The 11,911-nt window shown below is 49.1% G+C and overlaps 1 protein-coding gene across 1 annotated transcript in view; it reads right to left on the minus strand.

Annotated features, from left to right (window-relative positions):
- CSGALNACT2 (chondroitin sulfate N-acetylgalactosaminyltransferase 2) overlaps positions 1-11,903 on the minus strand; it is a 44,980-nt gene extending 33,077 nt beyond the window's left edge. Inside the window, exon 1 of the mRNA XM_077350865.1 lies at positions 11,761-11,903. The gene's annotated coding sequence lies outside the window, so the exon portion shown is untranslated. The remainder of the gene's footprint in view (positions 1-11,760) is intronic.
- Between the last annotated feature and the right edge of the window lie 8 nt (positions 11,904-11,911).

The following is an 11,911-nucleotide window of genomic DNA, read 5'->3' on the forward strand; positions in this document are numbered from 1 at the left end:
GACTTCTGCTGAGCTATGCCCTGCTGGCCCCCGGAGTGCTTAAAGAGGGGAAACGGCAGCCTCATGTGCATCAGGCCCTGGAGGGGGCTGCCCTGGCAGCCACATCGAGTGGAAGCAGGGCTTAGCCCCACTCCCATGTGCGGGCCCTCCCGGCATTTTCCACCTGAGCAGACTCAGCCTGAGTGAAATGTATGATGTGATCAACAACAGGCACAGAGACGGCAATTCAGCAACCACTGAGGCAAAAAGGCCATATCTATTTGTTCACTTTATCCCAACGATGTGGGGAACATGGCGCATGGATCTGAATTCTGAACAGACAGTAAAGATTTTCTGTTTAACACCACAAGGAGGTTCTCCTGAAGGTTGAAATGGTAGCAGCACGTCCTTCAGAACTATTCGGTTCTTGTTTAGAATGGAAATTTTTTTTTAAAACTCCACAGGCCGAGCACTGTTACTAATGAAATAGCTGCTTCAAATATCTCCTGTGGGTAGGACAAAGAGGAACAGGCGGGGCATGGTTTCTTTACAACAGCAAGCCAAAAACCAGCCAAAGAACCCAGTATGTTTCCCTTGAAGAAATCCTTCAAGCATTAGTTCCTTCTTGCGACCGTGACCAAACACCCTTTTGGCCTCCACTCAGCTTCATGACCCCCACAGGAAGGACGGCAGAAGAGCTGACAACAGTATTTAACAGGGAAACACACAATCACAAAATGGGTTTTGAAAACCTGAAGTTCCTTTTAAAAGGGTACAACAGGGAGCCAGTGGGACGTTTTAGAAAAGGTCAAAGGGCATTTAAACCTGGGATTTAAACCATAGATTCCCAGATCTGCTCTCACAGAGTACAAGATACATTCCAAACGGTACTTAAATAAACAGCACCTTATACCAGTGGTCCCGAACCTTTTTATCACCGGGGACCAGTCAATGCTTGACAATTTTACTGAGGCCCAGGGAGGGGGGAGTAGTCTTTTGCCAAGGGACGTCGCCGCCTGAGCCCCTGCTCCACTTGCTTTCCCACCGGTGCCCCTGACTTCCCGCCGCCCGCTGGGGATGCTGCCAGCAGCAGTTATGCAGTGCCATGCAGAGGGGGAGCCCCAGCCATGGCGACTGCTGGAGAGCACCAAAGGTGAGCCAGCAGCAGAGTGGCAGGGCAGCCCCCGAGGCAGCAGCCGGGGAGGAGGAGGAGCCGTGGCCCGGTACTGACTGATCTGCGGACCGGTACCGGTCTCGGGACCAGGGGTTGGGAACCGCTGCCTTATACTACGTATAAAAGCCAAGCAGCTTATTAATATTCCAGACAAATCATTGCCTTCTTGTGGTAAACGACCTAACTTCACACATTCTTCCCATGTGTGGAGTTTTCTGACCCTCTTAAACCTTTCCCAGACTTCAAGATGGCCCCTTTGTTTAGCTGCCTGGTGGCTATCTGATTCAATCAGGAACATTAAGTTCCACGTTCCCAAACCCAAAAAGTTTTAGCCCCAAGGGATAATCTATCAAGTTTCCATATTTACGCCTTATTTTTCCATTTTTGCAGAGGAGGCAGAACGCCTAATTCTGTCCGTAAGGACTATTATCCTTCATTAATCTTTATGGGAACATCTCAGACAAACTTGCCAATTATTACTTGTATATGAAAACAAGCCGCAGTGCTTGAGTCACTGCCTCATCCACCAAAAACCTTCGCAGAGTCATCTGCCAGCTGCAAATGATAAAGCGCTGCTCTTCGGCAATGTGCTTCACAACAAAAAGGTTCTCAAAGGATGGATGTTGCGAGTTCAGTTGAAACAGCAAAGCACATTTGTGGGGCTCGCTGTGAGCCCTTTGAAGTCGATAAAGGAATTCCGGTCCAATTCAGGGAGGATGCAAATGTTTTGTTGTTGTTCCAAATCCAAAGGGTCTACTGAGCCAGCAATATTGACGGCCCATCTATAGATTATCTACCTGCCCTCTGATTTCTGCAGAGCGCCTCTCTTCCAAGAAGGATCATGAGGGAACAATGACACACACAGAGCTCTCACACATATTGTGTTATAAAATCAGAGTCCAGTAGCACCTTTAAGACCAACACAGATTTATCCAGGGTGTGTTGGTCTTAAAGGTGCTACTGGAATCTGTGTTGGTCTTAAAGGTGCTACTGGACTCTCATTTTATTGTGCTACTTCAGACCAGCACATTGTGTTAGGCTTTCTGGTGCTCCTTGCTGCTACCAAGGAGGGCACCCCTTTAAATCTACCACCACCACCAGCCGCTGCAAAGATGCTACAGCTTCACATAATCATCCAGCTGCCAAGAGTCAAACACCCATGCTGTTGCTCTTGGTGGTTTAGGTCTTCTTATGACTTAGGCACACTCATCACAATGTTCTGCTTTGCAAACAATCTCACCAGTGGAGGGGGGTGGGGGGAATCACCAGGATAATATTAAGCCACACCTCCAGCAACAGAAGTTGCGCCTTCAGAACACAAACTACTGACTCAGGACTCTAATTTTAATCTACATAAATCTAGCCTTCAAAGATAGATGCTGACTGATCTTTCTCTTGACATTTTAGCTAGGGGAACAGCCACAGGTAATGTGAGAGACTTCAAATTCTAAATAAGAATTATAGCTTCTTTATTAGAAAATGCAAGCATCTACACATTGGAGACATAGTCAGAACTGGTTCACAAAGCATAGGGTAAGTAATATGGGGGCTCCCCCACTCCCTTGGTAATTTGAACCAGGCATAGTTCAAAGGAGTCAAAACATGGTGATAACCATTTGGGCTTCAAGGAACAGGAAGGTGTGGGAAACTATAGGGCAATAAGGAAAGGAGGGTGAGGATGAGAGGCATAAAATATAAGGGCAGGACATCAACCTTGGGGTGTCAAGCAAAAGCATCTGGGGTATACCAGGGCACAAAGGCCAGGCTAGCTAAACACACTAACAAACAACAGAATAAAATCATGGCGCAAATACATGGGGTCTCTGAAAGTTTTCTGTGGAAAAGCCCAGGGTGCATTGATTGTAAGGTTTGTCTTGTTATTTCCCATACAGATGCACAACACAATGGGAAAATGTGCAGAATATCTATCTTCCATGAAGTCAGCTTCCATGGACTGCGACACCACTGGGACACGGCAGTTCACATTCCCAAAAATGATCTTAGAAGCAAAAAACAAATGTGATAATCCTCTCTTTCATCATTCTGGAAGGGATGGACTGGACCTCCAGATGTCAATGGCGCAAATCAAAGCGAGCCTATGAAATGACCGTTCTTCTGAGTATGATGTAACAGCCTGCATGATCTGAATAGGAAAGAAAAACTCTTCTACCTCTAACCCAGGTTTTCTCAACCAGGATTTCGTGATGCCCTGATGGTTTCTTGATGGCTCTGGAAAAGTTTCCAGAATAGGCAGGAGCTAATTAATTTTTAAAACATTTTTTTAAATTTGTTAAACAGGGTATGACTCAATGGTCATGCTGAGCTGCCCCACCCTCCCAAAATGGCCAATGATGGGCCCGGAGGGAGTGGGAAGGGAGGGGCCCTGGCGTGGACAACCTATGCTGAGAAGCTTGCCTGCCTGCCTGAGATCGTGGAAAGCTGCTGCCAGTTTGAGCAGGCAACACCAACTAGGGTTGTGCACCGTGTCATCCGAATTGGCCACTCCAGGCTGCCGCAGCCAGCACCTCACAGCGAGGGAAGGAGGGTGCACAGCCACGCCCCCCCCCCCACAGTGAGGCGCTGGCTGCGGCAGCCCAGATCCGCCGATTCGGCACACAACCCTAAGACCAACCTTGATGGATCGATGGTCTGATTGAGTATAAAAAACAATCAAGCTTCTTGTTCAATATAAATACAGAAAGCACAAAGGACAGGGGCTGAATAAAGTACAGCAAATATAAATGATAAGCCAATGAAGAAAAGATGACTCTTGTTTCTCCTTTTTCTAATTTATTTGCTGTCATCACCAAATCATCGCCCGGTAACACCTGCTTTCAAAACATTTTCCTCTGTGGCAAAGACCACATAAGAGGTCTAATAGACCCAGGAGTAAATTTCCAGCAGTAAACACACATTTCTCAAAGGTGTTATCATAGAAAACACCTACCAACCATAAGTTCCACTTTCCCAAAATACTGTTCCCGAGGGGGACCTGCTTTCAGAATGGCAGAAAGCTTAAGGAGAAGTATAGGGTCCTTTTTTGAACACAGACTATTTTCACCGGTTTACTATTTACATTTATCATCCTTTATTCAGCCTGCTCAGGATTCTTTATGATTTCGGATTCAGAATAAGGCGACTTCATCTGAATGTTGACAAATGTTTATACCCCGAAAATCCTGATGTCTGAGGTGCAACTGAACAGGAATCTAGCACTGACCATGCTCAGGGGGGCCCTGGTTGAATTCCAAATGCGGAGCCACAAGCCCCACCCAAGTTTGTCTTCTGTGGGACAGACTCAGATGCAGGCCCAAGGCCAACCCATGTCCAAGAGGGGTCCAGCTTCTGGTCCCTAACTAATAATTGCAGGCCAGCAGTCGTTATCGTCCTTCAGCTGCTCCCCAACTTGATCAGAGCAGTATTTAATTTCTTTACACCTCACCTTTCTTCCCAAGAGGGACTCAAAAGCAGCTCCCGCCGTTCTCCTTTCCTCCACTTGCAGTGGACTAGGCCAGGCTTTCTGAACTAGGGTTTCTTGATGGCCCTGGGTGGGTTTCTTGAATGGGTGGCAGTTAATTAATTTTATATAATTTTAAAAATTGTTAAATATTCCTGTAGAACCAGCCCCCTCCCAAAATGGCCTGGGGGGGAGGGGGGGCTCCAGGAAGGCATGTCCACAGCTCTGCTTCCCAGCCATATCCAGCACTCCTGTACTACTTCTGGGGTTTCTTGAAGACCGAAGAATATTTCAGGGGTTTCTCAAGGGTAAAAAGGTTGAGAAAGGCTGGAGTAGGCAGAGAGACTGTGACTGGCCCAAGGTTATCCCGAGTGAGCTTTCATGGCAGGGGGCAGATTTGAACCCAGCACTCCGGACAGATCCTAGTCTGGCACCTTAAACTACCACTCCACGACTCTCTTTGCTTAAGAAAAAGATGGCCTCACACCACCACGTCACATGCAAAGGAGACACATATCTTCTCTACCAGGGCTGACAGTTTTCCATGCAGCTGCTGAAATGACATTTTCCTCCCCCCCCAAAAAACCAAGCGTAGACAGGAACAGATAGATGAATATTAGCCTTCCCTGAAGAGTAGGAAGACAACTGTCAGCTACATCAGTGATGCGTTGATGAACAAGCTTTCCTTAACAAGTAATTACGAACTCAATATTTTTTATAACCAGCAAAAACTACCTTAACCAGTACTGAGCCGGCTGTAAAGATGTTGGTGAGATATTTTAAGAACCTGGTTTGAAAACACTACAGGAGAAGAAAACTGCATGAAAGGAGGTGGCACATACTTTTAAATCTACATTTTGGATTTCTTTCAAACCAGCATACTGCTCACACACACACACACACACAGTGTCAGAGAAGAACAGCAGCAGTTGGAGGGGGGGGCAGCATAATCCCCTTGTTTGTTTCATTACAGAGCCTCCCAAATATGGTCTATTTTCAATTTGGGAATGAGATAATGCATGGAAGCTCGCATTAGACCATAAAAACAACCCTGCAGGATCCGACCAGTGGTCCATCCAGTCCAGCATCCTGTCTCCCAAAGTGGCCAATTATTTTCTCTGAAGGGCCAACAACACAGCATAGATCCTGGGAAATTCCCTAATAAGAACATCGGACGAGCCATGCAGGATCAGACCACTGGCCCATCCAGTCCAACATCCTGCCTCACGTGGTGGCCAACAAGTCTCCTGGAGGGCCAACAAGAATGCACTGAGGTCAAGGCCTTCAATTCCCCTGATAAGACGAGCCCTGCTGTATCAGACCAGGGGTCTGTCTAGTCCAGCATCCTGCCTCACAGAGTGGCCTACCAATTCCTCGGGAGGGCCAACAACAAGGCACAAAGTCCTTCCCCCACGCTTGCCTCATGGCCCTGGTATTCAGAGGCTTACGGAGGTCCCTTCACTCACCCATGGCTAGTAGCCACTGATAGACCTATCTTTTGTGAATCTGTCTAATGCACTTTTCAAGCTGTCTGTGCCAGTGGCCATCATTACATCCTTTGGGAAGACACAGCAGAAGCAGAACCAAGGTGCTATGCCCCTTAAACACATTTTTCCTTTAGGCAAAGAGAAGACAGACATTTACAGAGAACAAGCAGCGAAGCCACCAGAATCAGTTTGTCCTGCTCCAATGAGATATGCCACATGCTGAATATATTCTCCACCAGCTTTCCTGCAGGAGCGTCTGGAAAGCTTCTTAGTCTGAAAAGACCCAAGGGTTTACGGACACGGCCTCATCGCTCGATTCCGAGGCACTGCCAAGAGACAGGCAGCAGTAAGCAGGGAAGGCAGAGCCATGCGCTGCGAAAGAAATTAGTGAAGGCAAATGCTCTCTAAAGAGCAGCAAGCGAGAAACACGGTGGGCAATTTTCTGAGAAAGGAAACTGTCGTCTCTAAAATCCTGCGGTATTTGAATAGGGTAGAATCAAACGGCAGGTTCAGGTCAAGAATTTCAGCACAAGCTTGCGACATTTCAAGCCTCCTCCCCACTGTGATTGATTGTACAGGGGAGAAAAGATACTTTAAAGCAGGGGTAGTCAACCTGTGGCCCTCCAGATGTTCATGGACTACAATTCCCATGAGCCCCTGCCAGCGAACGCTGGCAGGGGCTCATGGGAATTGTAGTCCATGAACATCTGGAGGGCCACAGGTTGACTACCCCTGCTTTAAAGTGTTAAGCGTACCAGCACTTGAAATGAGAAGACAGAGAAATACCTCACATAATTTATTGATTTTGCTGCTGAATGGAATGTTTCATGTGTCAGCAAGGGAAAAACCCTCCCTATAAACACAAGCGTTTAAATGCACACAAGATGCAAGCGGCGTAGCTCCTTATGGTTTTTGGAGGTGGTCTTGCTTGCTCAAATCATCTTTTATTCAGCACTTTCCTTATCACATAGATGCTTGGACAAGACGCCTGCCTTGAGCCACACAGTGATCGCACAGTCAAGGGAAATACTCGGATAAAATAGCCGTGCTTCAGAAAGTTGAACCGCGTGGCAAGCAAGCTTTCAGAAATGCTCACGGAAAAAAAGACAGGCATTGACGGAAAAACGGAGACGCCAACGACAATAAGCAAATTCACCGTGTGATGTATCTCACCCCGAGTCTGTGAAGAAAGGGCAGGAAACAAATATATATAATTAACAATAATACGCCTGCCCTGTCATTCAAAGAACAGGTAACGCTTTGACATGCAGGATGTTCTTATGGTCTCATGACTGTTCCGCAGCCCCAGCTGAAACCACATTCAAACGCTTGGCCACTGTCACTTGGCCCAGCCAGCAAGAAAAGCAGAAGGAAATGAAATAAGACTCAAGTCCCAAACCAGGAATTTTATAGCATTTGCTTAAGCACAAGTTTTACTCAACCTGCCCCCTCCCCACCACCTCCATCTAAGAATTTGCAGACTGCATTCCAGTCTTTCCCTTTACTATCTCATGGCTTGGCAAGGAATATCCACCCCCCCCGGCTACCTTTTTACAGGAAAGATTATGTAAAGGAAAGCAGTAATCCAAGTGTTGGGGGTGGGTGGGTGGGGAATTCTCTGGCCATGCTGGTTTGCCCACATGCATACAGATAGATCATCATACGTGCATGTGCGGAATGCTCTCTGAAAGATGCTGCCCGTCAACTTTAGGGATCTCTTCAGGGACAGCGTTTCATGGCGCATCACAGAGTTCATGGGCATGCATCCACAAGCTTTGTACATGCACGTGCACTCTTTCTCAAAGGCGGCTGCTTAGTATATATGGCAAGCCATCTTTAATATTTGTTTCTCCTCTTCCTCCAAGGGACTGGGTGCTTGATGCCCACTTCCAAGGCATCCTCTCTACAACCCTGTGAGGCAGATTAGGGGGCGAATGTGACTGGAACAAAGTGTCTGAGGACAGAGCAAGAATCAGAACCCAGAGCTCTCTAGCCTTAGCGGCTACAACCACTCTTGTCCAGACGACAGTTGAAGAAGTAGAAGAGTTGGTTTTACCCCCTTCTTTTCACTACCCAAAGGAGTCCCAAAGTGGCTTACCTTCCCTTCCTCTCCCCACAACAGGCACATTGTGAGGCTTCCCAAATTAGAATCCACAGCCCCAATTCTGTCATTTTAGCAGCTGACCAAAAGAAGTTGCATGGGGGGGGGGTTCTGCTCCTCCGAACGGCATGCCAGATTCTGATTCCGCCCGAACTGGAGAGCAACGGAATCTGACTCCTGCCATTCCTCTCAGATAAATCCATTATGCTTTATTTTGCTTAGAAGGTAGACTGCCACTTTTGGAGAGTCCAGGCTTACCCGACCCCGTCAGACCTCAGAAGCTAAGCAGGGTCAGCTTTGGCTAGTATTTGGATGGGAGACCTCCACGGAAGGCCAGCGTTGTGACATGCAGGCAGGCAATGGCAAACTACCTCGGAACATCTCTTGCTATAAAAGCCAGCTTGGACTTGACGGTCCGTTCTGCCACTAGCCTGCCCCTTACGTGGAATACCTGATATTCACCATAGTCAAGTAAGTCACAAACTGACTGGCCTATTGTGCATTCAACGCAATTCCCCAGTAGCAAGTCAGAACCAGCATTGCAGCACAAGCATAAAAACCTTCCTCGTCGGATGTTACATGCAGCATGTTTTCTCTCCGAAGTATCTACAGCCACTTCACCTAAAGAACGCAACAGCAATCAGTCCTTGAGGTTCAAAAAGTAAGAAAAATCCTGCACATACCTTTCCCAACTTTTTTTTACCACTGAACTCCTTGAAATGTCCTCCCGGCTTCAAGAAACCCCAGAAGTGGCACAATGGGGCATAATATGGTTGGGAAGCACTGCTGTGGACATGTCCACCCAGGGCCCCGCCCCTTCCCCCCCTCCAGGCCCATCACTGGCCATATTGGGAGGGGACAAGGTCAACATGACCATATATGGTCATATCACAATAAATGTTTTAACAAATATATTAAAAAGTAACTCCCACACATCCGGGAAATCCTTCCAGGGCTGTCAGGTTTCACGAAACTCTGGTTGAGAAAGCCTGGCCTATAGTATAAGGGGGGGAAAGGCAGTGTTCTCACACGGCAGTTGACAAGATGCTCCCGGCCTCTACCTTGACTGATGCTTCCTGGCAAAGGATGATGGTCTCCAGAAACCCAGTCAGTTGAACAAAACAACGGAGGCATAAGCCCTTCACCCTTTCCAATTTGCCTTTCTCCTGCCTTGATTAGAACAGGGCTAATAGATGTTCTCCAAGATTTTTCACTGCTCCTTGATGATTACCTACCAGTTCCTTACAAATACAAACTTTGATATCATTTAATCCCGCAACCATCAAATCAGAGATCTGCACTACATAGCTAGAAAGCAGCCTAGTTTTGGTGCAGTGGATCTGAATCCTCCTCCAAAATGAACAAGGAGCGCAAACACAAACTGTCCATCTCCTATCAGTTTCCCGTGCCTGATATGCTTGGCACAAGAGACCGGCTGTTGAGAATGTTGCATCTACTCTCCTCTACTGACAGGAGAAACCCTCTTCAATCTATTGCATTGTTTATTTATACCATACGGTAACAGCAACCACCATTTACTATTTACCTAGTGCTCGGGATGTTCAAAACGCTTCCCTCGCTTTCTGCTGCTGCAGTCCATACAAAGCAAAAACCCCTGTAAAGTGATCATTAAAACCCTGGAGCAGAAATCAGCAGACAAGGGGCGGGGGACCGATGGCTCATCCGAGAGCTAGCAAATCCATACCAGAAATAAGGCCTGAACCAGAAACTTCCCTACATAAAATGGGAGATTGTTGTGTTCAGTGCCCTTAATTGTGGAACGCTCAGAGTAATTAACTGAGCCCCTGTTGTTACACTCTAGATCTCAGTTAATTATTCTCAGCATTCCGCAATTAAGAAGGGCACTTTTACCCATCACCCTACAATTCTCATCTATTTATTTGCTTCACTATGTTTTCCTTTGGAACAAAACCCAAACAAATGACGACCATATAAACTGAGCTGGTTACTCCTGTTTGGTTCTTGCATCTATTAAATATCTTCATTATGCTACCTGCTAATTTGCTGCTCATCTATAGGTAGGGACTGGGAACTTTCCTTCCATTGCATGGGAAGCTGTATGGGTGTGTACAAAATCTTATAGTTGAACTCAAACTTTGTCGGTCTTAAAGGCGCCACTGGACACAGTGCTGTTGCTGCAGACGGACACGTCAACCTGCCCGACTCCTTCCCGGGTCTGACATTCCAACCCTCAAGCCACACCAGCTGTCATTGGAGAAAGGAGCATCTAACAGGAGACCACAAGGAAATTCTTTCCTCATGCGTTGTCACTTTTAAAAGCCCAGGATCTATCTGAGTGATCCAGGGCCACTGCAAGGAACAACACCCCCTCCTTTCCTTCATGCCTGTTTCAGAAAAGAAACACAAGGAGTACCTACCATGCAATCCACTTATCCCTTCAGCCGGCATTCAAATGTCCCCCTTCATGAAACACTCCCCCCCCCACAACACAGCAGTTCAGGGTTCATTTTCCCCAGACAGACCCCAGGGTACGAGAGGATGAACCCCATCCCATGCATGCTATCGCTGCTCCAGGCTTGGGCCATCATGCGGTAAACAAAAAACCCACACCCTCACATTCCTGCCATGACTGTAGCCCCAAAGGGAAACTGTCAGGGGTAGTCAAACTGCGGCTCTCCAGATGTCCATGGACTACAATTCCCATGAGCCCCTGCCAGCATTCGCTGGCAGGGGCTCACGGGAATTGTAGTCCATGGACATCTGGAGGGCCGCAGTTTGACTACCCCTGACAGGGTCTCCTGAAACTGGTTAAATACACACACTCGGGACCGCATCCGATTGGGGTACCAGTGGAGGAAGGAGGCTGGCACACTTGCGCCAGATCCAGAGCAGCAGCAGAGACAGGGAGGGTGAGAGCCCAAAAGTCCTGCATGCGGGACAGAGTTCAGAGGGATTTCACGAGGAGGTGGCTCCCCTCTAACGACGCCGCTAATAGAGAAGGGGGCAGAGGACTGAAGAGAGGGGAGCGGCAACCACGCAGAGCCCCAGCTTGAGGAGGTCTGGATGGAGCGCATCCCCTTCCGAGCCTGCGAGAAGAGCTCAGCGGGGCCCGTCCAGGAGCTCCCGAGCCAGGCGGCTGCCTTTCGAAGGAGACCCGCGACGCCCTGCCCGGATCCCAGGAGCGGCGGCTGGAGTCCAGCAGGGCGAGCGCGGCCAGGAGGCGCCCTGAGCGGCATGCCAGGGGCCGAGGGGCCGGGGACAGCCCGGGGGCTCCGCAGGGCGCGGCAGGAGGGCAGAAGAGACCCCGGCGGCCGGGAAGAGGGGGAAAGGGGAAGGGGATCGGGGAGGACTGCAGCCGCAGGCTTCTGACCAAGGGAGGCGCGTGTAGGTGTGGATGCCACGACGCGTGTTCTCCCGCTACGCGGCCACACAAAGGGGAGCAGGGGATGCTTGACGCCCAGTTCCTCCCCGATGCAGGCAGAGCACTGGAGACTTTGTTGGGAGCCCCACTGGGCTTGGGGGGGGGGGCGGAACGACGGGCGCCCCCCCTTCCCCACCCGGGCGCCCAGGCAGCACTCACCTCGCCCTCCGTCTCTCCCGCAGGCTGCGCCGCCCAGCAGCGGCCCCACTTCCTGTGAGCCAGAAAAGGGGAGGAGGCGGCCACGGCCACGCCCCGCCACGCCCCGCCCCGAGCGCGAGCGGCCGGCCCAGCTCCACGCCGCCCCGGCAGC

Source organism: Paroedura picta, chromosome 8 (assembly GCF_049243985.1).
Source record: "Paroedura picta isolate Pp20150507F chromosome 8, Ppicta_v3.0, whole genome shotgun sequence".
Lineage (NCBI taxonomy): Eukaryota > Metazoa > Chordata > Lepidosauria > Squamata > Gekkonidae > Paroedura > Paroedura picta.